This window comes from Protopterus annectens, chromosome 9.part0, assembly GCF_019279795.1.
Source record: "Protopterus annectens isolate FY-2018-M chromosome 9.part0, PAN1.0, whole genome shotgun sequence".
Lineage (NCBI taxonomy): Eukaryota > Metazoa > Chordata > Ceratodontiformes > Protopteridae > Protopterus > Protopterus annectens.
In genome coordinates this window covers 1132219284-1132231426 of record NC_056743.1, presented here as the reverse complement: position 1 = coordinate 1132231426, position 12143 = coordinate 1132219284, and the positions used below count along the sequence as shown (strand labels likewise).

The 12143-nt window shown below is 42.1% G+C and overlaps 1 long non-coding RNA gene across 1 annotated transcript in view; it reads left to right on the top strand.

Annotated features, from left to right (window-relative positions):
• LOC122810926 overlaps positions 1–11427 on the top strand; it is an 86743-nt gene extending 75316 nt beyond the window's left edge. Inside the window, exon 2 of the long non-coding RNA XR_006366156.1 lies at positions 11378–11427. This is a non-coding gene — a long non-coding RNA (uncharacterized LOC122810926). The remainder of the gene's footprint in view (positions 1–11377) is intronic.
• The last annotated feature ends 716 nt before the right edge of the window (positions 11428–12143 follow it).

Genomic DNA, 12143 nt, shown 5'->3' with positions numbered 1-12143 from the left:
TACTGCATAGCTAACTGCCAAGCTGATGACTGTCAGTCCCTGTACAGATGTGCAGATGGCAGGTATCCAGCTGGGATATGTACAGGCAACCTACACTTGATTGACCCCCTACTATGCGTGTGGCATGTGCATGAGATGCATATCCCTGTAGTACCAATGTTGGGGTATACTATGGGTAGGTATCGCAGTCGTGGCCAATGTGTGATGGTGGGTATGGCAGAGTGTCATCATGGGTTTCAGGGAGTACAATATCCAGTGGGAGATGTGGGTGCTATGTACACTGTTATTAAACCAAGGTACACCAGGTATATGTCCCGTGTACTACGTTATGGTTACCACTGTCACCAACAAACATACAGGTAACTGTTACCACAATCCAAGCCAGTTATGCATGTGATGTGTGCAGCCTACCTGTAACACATTGGAGACACGGTCAAGTTAATTAGCAGTGATAGGCCCTGGTATCTCAGGTGTGTGTCTGGCTGTTATGTGTCTGTAAATATGTATATGATAGTATGTCACACTATATACCCATTACATCCCCCATTAGCATACTGTACATGGGGGATGCTCTGCATGTACCATTCAACCTGGGATACACCTCACCCTAAATGTTGTGCAGTGTGCAATGTAAGCCACACACATCAGTATCACAACATAGCTAGGTAGGGGTCTAGTCCCGATGTTGGCAAGTAACAGTATGCGTGTATGTGGATGGGTCTACATCAGGCTGCAGGGTATACATGTCTCAGTGGGCAGCCTGTTCATGTGGCACAGACAATAACTGGTTTAGTAATCTGTGAAATGTGTTCGACTGTACCCCAGATATGTCACAGCCAGGGTGTCAGCACAGTGACATACCCTGTTGTGCAATTTGACTGCAGACTATCCTCATGCTGACACATGTACACCTACAACACACATGGATAACATTATAGGGACTGCACTCAACCAGTGTTACTAACAGGTATAATGCATCATTGCTGAACAGCTACACTACCTGCCAAATATGCCTCACACTGTACTCCCTGCAACATGTTGCACTGCAGTACTGTGGTACACTGTTGTAGAGTCACCATGTGCATCAGAACCATATCAGCCTGTCCCTGCATCGATGGTATGGATGACAGGGATGGGGCACTGGTATCATCATATGCACAGGGCATCCTAGTGCTGACACATGTACACCTACAACACAATTGGATAACATTATAGAGACCACAACCAGCCAATGCTACTAAGAGCTATAAGGCATCATTTCTGGATGGTTACACTACCTGCCAAATATACCTCACACTCTACTCCCTACAACATGTTACACTGCAGTACTGTGGTACACTGTTGTACAGTCACCGTGTGCATCAGAACCATATCAGCCTGTCCCTGCATTGATGGGTATGGATGACAGGGTGGGGCACAGGTGTCATCATATGCACAGGGTGTGGTGTTGGTTTGCCAAAGACCGAGGGTGGGCCATACATTTTACACCATGTGTGTGGGTGAGGGGTGTACTCTGGGGAGCTGATGTGGTGTGTGTAGGTATGGAGTTGCCCTAGGTGTGTTTGCATAGTTTGTGGGTAAGTATGCACATAGTTCATCCATGTGGCTGCCCTACACAGGTGTTTATGGACAGCTGCAGACCATACCTAGCAGGGTGTGCAGTTTACTGCCTCCAGCCATGGGCACGTGGACTGTGCCTGCCAGGGGTTCTAGGTCTCGATGCAATACTTTCACCTGCTGATGACATCTGTCTGCTGGTAACAGGTCCCTCATGGGAATGGCCAGGACCATATGCACGTGGCCTGCTGTGGTGTGGTGTGTACAGCACACCCCCTACACTGCTGGGGCTGCTACTGCCACTACGGGAGCCCCTTGGTTTCCTGGCACATCCACGTTGACTACCAGCTGTTGGTATTGCTGGCCTACATCCACACGGATGTTGCTGCACTCCCACAACACATTCAAGCACAGACAGACTATGGTTGATGAGGGCCATCATCTTACCCGACCGTCTATCCATGAACTCAGTTAATCCTCAGATGGCACCAGCCAGTTCATGGGCATTGTCATTTGAAGATGCGAGAGCAGCCTTCTGCAGCCTCAGGCCCTGTCTGTGGTAACATTCTATATGTGCCTGCACCACCATGACAGCCTGAAACATGCTTCTGCTGATAGCAGCTATGTAATCTACCACGAGCACCCTGAGACATCTGCCTATGTGGTGGCCTGCCAGACATCCGGTTATGCCTGCTGCAACTGGACACAGTAGGCATGGTTACCACACTTTCCTTTGCACTGCCACTGAACACCAGCTGTCCCTCCACTATGGCCACTGGTGATGGGATACATATAGGCACTGAAACTGTGTGCAGGGGTGGGGTGGCTAAAAGGGGGATGTCAAACGTCAGCCCCTGACAACCCCACCTGTGCCTCAACAATATTATCATCATCATCATCGGTGTCAGTATGGACACTTACAAAAGATTGCATGCAAGAGGGACCCTGACCCACCTCGCCACCTGTGGGGGAAAACAATAAATGCACTTTAAAACCTGTACAGCATTGCCTAACAGTATACACACACACACACACACACACACACACACACACACACACACACACACACACACACACACACACACACACACACACACACACACACACACACACACACACACACACACACACACACACACACACACACACACCTCCATAATACATACCTGTCCATGGCTTTACAGACAGTCCTACATATATGTCCATGTGTTACCCATCCTGCACCACACTTGTTAACATACACACATTCATACCCCTCATTAACATCACAATCCTCTAAATGTCCACACAAGCGGCCACAACACAAGGCCTATTGCTACTTTACCTGCCTGACCTGTGTGTAGTGGATTTACATGGCCTCACTGCTGTTATACAGTATGCACCCTCTGTATGCCCAGAAATTATGTGCATGGCCCCTATATGTGTGGGCTACTATGTTGTATCCATAATACCTCCCACTGCTGTGTCATGTGTATATAATGCTCAGTACATGCCAGATATACTGCTCCGTCAGGCCATCATGTAACAACTGTAGTATTTGGATACACTCTCTGGTGTTGACTAGTACTTCCCCAATGCATCTGTAGAGCTGCATACATGGGTTGTAGGTGTACTCTCTGCTGACTGCAATATTAAGTATGTACCTGGGGTCTACCTTCCATCTGGAGGCCTGTTCCATGCTACAGACCATATTATATTATTTGCTGTCCTGTGCTTACACACATGACAGGTATTCCTGGTGTGTAATGTGGCAGTCCATGTCCATGTACTGCATGGTCCCAAAGGGAGGTACAGCTGTATGAACATGGCCACAAACATAAACACACACATGCACACACGCATCCTACATGCATCTACCTCCCTCCACTTCACCAGAGTGACCCTGCAGGCAAACTAACTAATCACCAGGCTGCACATACACACACACACACACACACACACACACACACACACACACACACACACACACACACACACACATACACACACACACAGGTAAGGTTGCATAATGATAGTACACACAGTCCTCCTATTACCCATCTGCCAACATGCAGAACATATGGTACAGAACAGCATGCAGTTCAGCTATAGTGATCAGCTATAGTCAATCCATGCTAACAGCAAAATACATGTGTGTGATGTCTATGTATATATATATATATATATATATATATATATATATATATATGATAGATATATGTATATATATATATATATATATATATATATATATAATATATATATATATATATATATATATATATATATATATATATATACATATACAGATATGTTGTATCTGTTTAGATATTAATATATTTACACACACACATACATCTAAATGTTGGAATACATTCTCTGTACTGTTGCATGACTGGGCTGGATATGTTTCTGAAAACATCAGATTTATGTAAATCTGGCATGATTTAGTGGTAAATCACTTTGTCTATGGTGTGCAGGGTCCTGGGTTCAAGCCTTGCAGGGTCTGTTTATTTTGTTGCTGGACAGAACACGGGCCATTGGATACAGAGTGATTAAGGCACTTTAAAGCAGTTGTAAGCAGGTTTGCGCGGAGGTAAGCACTGCTAACTTCCGGTTACAATGTCTTATACTCAGCTTCTAAATTGCTTAACCTGTGTAGGCATTGATTACTCCCACTCAGACAGGCTTAAACCCACTTACTGCTGCTTAAAAGTGCTTACTGCTGCTTACCCTGTGCTAATTTCTTTAAAAGAAAAGAAAAAGGGGTTGATAGGAAAGTGGCGAAAAAAGGGGCACAAAGAGGGAAAGACAGTAGGGGAAAATAGCCAGGGATGTGCAGGAAGGGTGTAGGGAAGGTCCATAGCTGCCAATTTCTTCTACAGCAACAGCTGTGCATATACACTGCATTTGGAGGTAGATTTGGACATTCAAACCCCTGGGAGAGATGTGAGGACAACAATAATAAGGTGTGATGCCAATTAGACTGGATTACATGTGTCCAGTGGACATGTGTATAAAATGGACAGCTATGTATGGGGCAAGATTTTTTGTGGGAACAGATTACCCTTTTTTTCAGGTGAGAGTGGGATGTTGGGGAGGGATAGTAGGTATATTTGGGAAAATAGGTTGGGAAGGTTAACAGACAAGACAAAGAAGACACATGCAGGGGTGGTATATGACACATGTGGGGGGTAAACACCTTGATGGGGAGGGGTGTTGGGATATCGAAAGCCCACAAGCCCTCTAGTGGTAACAGTGAGCCTGAGGCCCCCATTCATGGGCAGCCACCACTGCACATTCACAGCCCCGAAGGTGGCTGTGCTGGGGGCTGAGTCGCAGAGCCAGACTGACTCTCTAATCGTGACATGCGGCCCTCGAGCTGGAGTAGAACATCACCAAACTGCTCGCTGATTGCTTTACGCACCCTGACCCCGACCTGGTGATGGGTGACAGGTGCCTGTCTGTGCCCACTCCGAGGGAGGGACGAGCCCCATACCCTGAGGTGGTTCCAACCGAAGGTGGTGCAGGACCATTGGACAGGGAGGTCCCGGGTTGGACCCCAGACATGCTGGTGCCCGGTGCCTCGGCCTGCTGAGGTGGGACAGGTGGGTCTGCTAGAACTGGCCTTCCCAAGCATGCTGTAGGGTTTAGATTACATCATCATTTGTGGGTTAGTAATAGTCAACACATTCCAGGGTTAGGTATAACAGCAGGCATAGATATTCCCATTAACCCAGACACCAGATACGGAACAGTTGCATAGCAAACAGAACACATGCATATAGGGGACCGCAGTGGTAATAAGAACAGCATGCAAGTACATTTATAGCACCATGCCACCAATGTTGGAATTATTCAATATTGCACATGGGAACCATGAAAATATTTATCAAACAAATGGACATTATCAGAGTCATTACATACCAGTTGGGGTGGGTATATTTATTATTGTTCGAGATATGGTGGGGGGGTGTCAATTAACAACTAGGATATTCCTGTAGTCTACATTACTTTCCTAGTCAGTGCTGTTATCTGTACCTTACAACTCTTACTACACTACCCTATAGCCTTAGTTTGGTCAGTGCTATGGCTGTTGTCATCACTACACATGACTAAACCAAAGATACGCAGGGTAGACAAAGTGCATGGATCAAACCACTGTAACCAAAAGTCCAAAAAGAAATCCAGCACAAGGGAAAGATGACAATTCTTAGAAGTTTATTGTGGCAAACCCATAAATATAATATCTACAGCAAACCGGTTTCGGCTGAAAATTCAAGCCTTCTTCAGTGCAACAAAATGTATTCATTAGAGCAAACCCTGATTACTGCTTATATACACACAGATTAGCCAGAAAGGCTTAATAGCTTAATTGGAGTGATTCATCAGTTAGTCAGTTAATACAAACCAAAAATGAGCTTAATTCATTCAGGCCTGGTTTAAATAGAGCACCTAGCCTGATTATCCAAGAAGATTATTTATTATTTAATATATTGTGCCATCCAGCTTTGGATGTCCTATTAATTTGTATTTTGTGTATGATAGTAAAGGTGAATTTAGCAGTTTTATGTGTTAGAGTGTGTTTGTAAGGGGTGTTAGAGATCCTTTTGTTTCGAATTTCACTTAAATGCTCACTAATTTGGTTTCTGAAAGGTCTGGACGTTTGTCCAAATGAGGAACAGAAGCAGGTGGCCAAATAGATAATCCAGTCACTGCTGCAATTACCAAAACATCTTATTTGGTTAATCTTGGATGTGTTACAGCTAGTAAATTCCTTGGTTTGATGTATCTGTGAACAAGCACTACAATGACCACATGGAACACATCCTAATAATGTATCACTAAATAGAGTTTTCTGTAGGGTGATAGGTGAATTGTAATGTTTATAATGACTGACTTTAATAACTGGCTTAGTTTCTGGTGTCATTCAAAGGGAGTAAGACATTTATCAGTATGGGAGGATATGGTCGACAGACTGTGTTGCTTTGCCAAGGATGGTATGCATTTGCCCCTCTATGCTTTCAAATATAGGCTAAAATATCGTTTACCACCCTATAGTACCTTTTCTAGCTAACACCAAATTGACAAACCTTCAAAAGGTAACAAAATGAACCCAAAGGAATCTAAAGGTGTTACTTTTCAATGTTAGGAGTTTATACAAGAAGCTCTACTCCCTCCAACTTTATCCACCTTGGAGAATGTAGATAGCTGTGCAGTTACCGAGATATGATTTAAAGTGGTGGAAAGTACCCAGGCAGTGCAAGGCTTTAGTGCTTCCCACACATTTAGATCAGCTGCTATACAGGGAGGGACTAAAGGTGGAGGTGCCTCCATCTACATCCATAACAAACATACCTCAAGGTTGTTCAAACAGGATGGCGTGCTGGAGTTTCTCCATGGTCAAATTACCATTAACATCATCATATCTTAGCAAGATATATGCCACCTTTTATGGCCCATGAACCCCATGACTTATACTTAGACATACTGGGGGCACTCACCATTCAAACAAATACCATATTTGTAGGCAACTTTAATTACCCTTCTATAAACTGGGAATCCTACATGATCCCAAGTCCAGAAACTCCTGGACTTTGTAAACATCAACATTCTGGACCAAACTGTCCATACACCCACTATGGGTTCAAACATACTAGACCTAGTACATGCAAATATGTGATAACCTTGAAATCCCCTCCCTCCCCCATTGTCTTGTCTTGTCTGGTATAGTCAGAACATAAAGTGTGTCCTTCAATATGAAAATCAATTCTATAATGTCAGTAAAGCCTGTAAGTGTTGAAGGTGAACTCCCTATTATTAACTGATAACCTGTCAATACTTCAAGTCCCTACAAACCCAGATATCACAGCAGCCTATACAGAGTTGTTCACAGTAACTGCGTGCAACCATGTTAACAGTTGTGCAAAGAATGATGTGCCTACCAGAAATGAGCCAAAAAAACTCAAAATACTAACCTCCCCTGGTGGAATCCAAAGATAACAGGCTGTACAACAAAAGAAAAAACATAATTTAAATTAGGAAATAGAACACCCAGGAAAAAAAAAAACTCTCTCATCAAGCTAAATCGACGATTAAGAGGGCAAATTAAGCCCACCAAAGCCAATTTTGAGGTAAAGATAGTCTCCTAGACCAATAACAACTACAAAGCTTTCTTTAGCTATCCAAAACATTAAAGGCAGTACACAACAGTGTGCAGAACTGCCAACAAATGGAACCACTTTCACAGAGCTGGGAGCCATAGCAAATCTGCTGCCTGACAAATTCAGTTCCAGTTTTTGTCTCTCCCTGTCTGCCCTCCCCAGTATCTCAGGAAATACCATCAAACAGTACTCTCTCAATTATTATTAGGGTGCAAGTACTAGATGCACTCTCTAAGGCCAAGAACCCCCTCATTGATGGACTCTGACAATATTCAAAAGTGCCTCCTAAATACCCTGAAACATATCCTAACTAGGCCACTGTAGTCACTTTTTAACCATAGCCTGAAGAAAAGTTTTGAGCCATATGAATGGAGGACTGCAACAGTCATCCTTCTGCATATAGGTGGTCCACCAGTAGACCAATCGGAACTACAGACCCGTAAGTTTGAACCATCTCTTATGCAAAGCCACAGACAGAATTAATATGAAAATGATTAATAGTGACACAGAAAACATTAAGACATTGAATATAACCCTGTTTGGCTTCATCAAGGGCAGATTATGCCTGAACAGCCTGGTAGACTTCATTGCCAATGGATGAAGGAAAAATGGTGCATACTGCCTATTTTGACCTATCCAAGGCATTTTACGCAATACCCCACTTAGGTATTGTAAAAAGAAAAACTCTTGGAATTAACAAAATATCCTTATCTTATGTGTTTGAAAGCCATCTGATTCTAAGACTGGACCCAGGAAGTTAGGATAGGGGGGACGACCTCCACAATGTGTCTGGTCACTACTGGAGTCCCTCAGGGTTCTGTGCTGTATCTGTTCCTTTTTTGGCATTTACTTCTCAGAAATCAAGGCAAAGGGCCTCTGACTGTGCATGTTTGCAGATGATTGCAAATAAGAAGCAGTCACAGAATCTCCCCAAGGCACAAACATTCTAAAAGAAGGACAAACACAGACACAACTTGTGCCAAAGCTACAATTTAAAACTCAGTGCCAAGAAATGCATATTATTACCCTTTGGGCTTTCAGCCACCCTAGGAAACTACATCATTAATAACATACCCCTAAGAGTGGAATCAATAGTCAGAGATTTAAGGACATATATAGACAGTAACTGGCCTTTGACCAACATGTGTCCAAGGTAGCAAGGAAAGCTTTCTGTGTTGCTCAACTTATAAACAAGGGCATGGCATTGAGATCCAAGGGGTCACTGGTCCTCTATATTTATCTTTCATGAAAACCATCATTATGCACAATACCCCCCTTCGATATGCATCTGACCACACACATGCAGCAACTAGAACATCTGCAGATGTTCCTCAGAAAAAGAATACAGGGCATTAAGAAAATGTCCTGTGTAGATCACCTCAAAGCCCTATCTGTCTACTCTGTTTCCTGTAGACTATAAATTTATGCCTGGCATACAAGTCATCATCAGATCCTTTTTTGATGGAACTTTTGCATATCCACAAAGCCAGTAGCATCAGAACTACTTGATCTAGGGACTTAAATCTTGCTTTTGACAGATAGGATATGTTGGCTAGACAGGTACATGTCTGAGAAAATCCCATCTTCTTTGGATCAGACTACCCATCCATGTGAGGCAGAGCTTTTCCCTAACACTATTCAAACAAAACCTGGACCAATAGACTGCCAATAGGAAATTTATCCCTGGTCTAGCACCTACATCTCTAATGGACAGAGACAGCCTGCAATTCATGCTTTAGCTTGCATATATCCCTGAAAATAACCTCTAAGGCAAAAACAAAGTTGTGGGATTCATTTGGGATGCATGGCTTGGCTTATTAAGGCCATAGTGATCAGTAGCCTGGTATACACCTGTGAACCTTTGAATTGTCCAAACACCTTTCAAAACTGGAATGACCATGATGCTTCTTCACTAAGAATGTCAGTGGCCTAAATCCTAAAAACTACGTGGGCCATCTCAAGGTGCTGCAATCTTGAGTGTTACCTCCTTTGGATGAGATGCCTACTAGCTATGAACCAGTTATCTGTCTGCCACCCATTCCCTGCTGTATGTCACTAGAATTCATTTTTTTAAGTAACAGAGGCAATTATTCTTCAAGGGCAGATGGCACTGAATTTGTAGATGAAGCACAGAAATGCAAAGTTAGTCACAGTTCTCTTTAATGTGAAATCATTCAAATAACTTTTACTTCAGCAGATATTGTGCATATTGACTGCTATTGGTGGATTATAATGACAGCAGTTTGAGTGACCTTTTATGGCTGAAATGTTCTGAATTGGGTAGCCTTGCAATTATTGGTTCATATGTTTTGTTTCACTGCTTACTGGAAAAAAATGATCGAAACTACCACTTTAAAAGGCACTCTAGCAAGTGGTAATGTATTAAATAAAGAATAACATTTCATACAATCATGGAGGTGAATCAAAGAAAAGAAGCATTTATGCATGGTCCTAAAATCTGTGCAGGGTGCCCCATGGATTGAAAACAGCCCATACATACATTTAATCGACCACAGGCCAGATGCATTTTCAATGAATGTGGGTTTCAATGCAGTTTCAATGAATGTGACTTTCAAGGGCAGAGAAGTTTACTCTAGCTCACGCTAAGTCTGTTTTCATTATGGGACTGTATTGGTTTGTTTAGCAAATGGCTGTCAGTTCTTGTGTTATAAAATTTTAAATAAAAGTTTTAAATTAAATCCACATATCTGTAATCATTGTATAAGTAAACAAGAATATAGTATGTGGACTGACATGTTTGAAAAGTGTTTTATGGTAACTAAGGAGAGAGAAGTATGCAGTGGGATACTAGAATGGCTGCTGGGTAGGGATGCTGGGAAGGGTGTTGGAGTGTGAAGATGGGGTCCTGGTCCAACTACCCTGCCCAGGGAACCATTTGACCATGATCCAGCTCTGTTTCTTGTTTTGGTCCAGCCCCCTTCATTGAGTTGCTGTTTTCCCTTTGGCCCAAGTCATGGTTGAAATTAGTCTGCATAAGACTAACACAACTACCTAGTTATTAAATATAGTTATTAAATGCTAAATAAATACTTTTGGAGGCTATATCTCTGAAAACCAACATTTATAACATTTAGCCAATGAAAACTATTAAAATAGTGTAGAGAGTGTGTTAGTTTACTTGTGTTAAAAATAAGGGGGATCTTGGCACTGGACACCAAGGGAGAAAGAAATAGTGTAAATTATGCTTCTATATACAGTATCTTAGAGTTGCAAGTAAGACTTCTGTGTAAGCTTCTATTATATTATAAGATGTTAGAGAAAAGGGTGGTACAAAGTTAAACATCAAAGTAGGATGTTTGTGGAATCAAGGAAATGGTAAGGAAATAATTCTTCAGAGAGATGTGCATGAAAAGTACCTTATTAGTTGTACAGGAGCAAAAATTACAGAATGCATTTACAAACAATGTGGAGATAGAACTTTTGATTAGATGGACTTATCAGATTAAACTAAATTTGTGCAAACAACTCTGCAAATGGTCCTTATCTAATAATCACATTCAATTGCTTCCCTTTGTACACCAGTGAAATAGAAATTAATAAGTCACACAGCAAAGCATTCCATGCACACTTTGATTTTCATAACAATGGTGGTGATTGTCAAATGGACATCGATGTCTTAGTGTTAAATGAAGCTGGGATTCCTTACTTTCTTTCAGAAAGGAACTATAAAAGCCCTGAAGAAGAAGCATATCGACGAGGGATTTGGGAAAAAACAAGGGAAATGGTACTGAAACATAATAAACGAGCTGATGAAGGCAAAGAAACATGGTGGATGGGCCTGAATGACTTTTCTGATAAGGTAACTTTTCTGGATTGTTTGTTCTGGTTTCTACTATATTCATCAGACATCTGTAAGTTTAAAAACTGTGGCAGACAAAGGAAACTGTATTTCATTCCGCATTTTCTTGGGCATTAACCTATTAGATTTTTCATTTTATTTTTCAGTGGAAAGTCAAGCTGGACTTAGTAAAAATGTCCTCTTTAGGTATGCATTCAGACTTGTTTAGCAATGAATAACAGCCTATAATATAGAAAAGAGATACGCCAATATGTAAATATAGTGAGATGTGATTACTGTAGAGTTTGGTGCCACCTACCAAGTGATCGCATTAAGTGAGCATGTGTCTGGTAGTGCATATGTACCCAGACATTCTGTTTAACTGGCTACAACCTGCACTGAGGGACAGAGGGTAAAGCCAGGTTCTGACTCACTAATAGGCAATCTTCTCAAATCAATTTTCTGTGGTAGGTTAGCTAATATTTTTCACAGTATACATGTAATAAATAGTAAAGTAGCAGGCACATGTTTATAGTGTATCCATGTCATGCAAAAAGCGGAATTAAAAAGTGATGCTGTTAGTGCAGTCTTGGTGTAGCTTGTTATTAGCTGAGGATACAACAGGATCAACAGTGCTCTACACA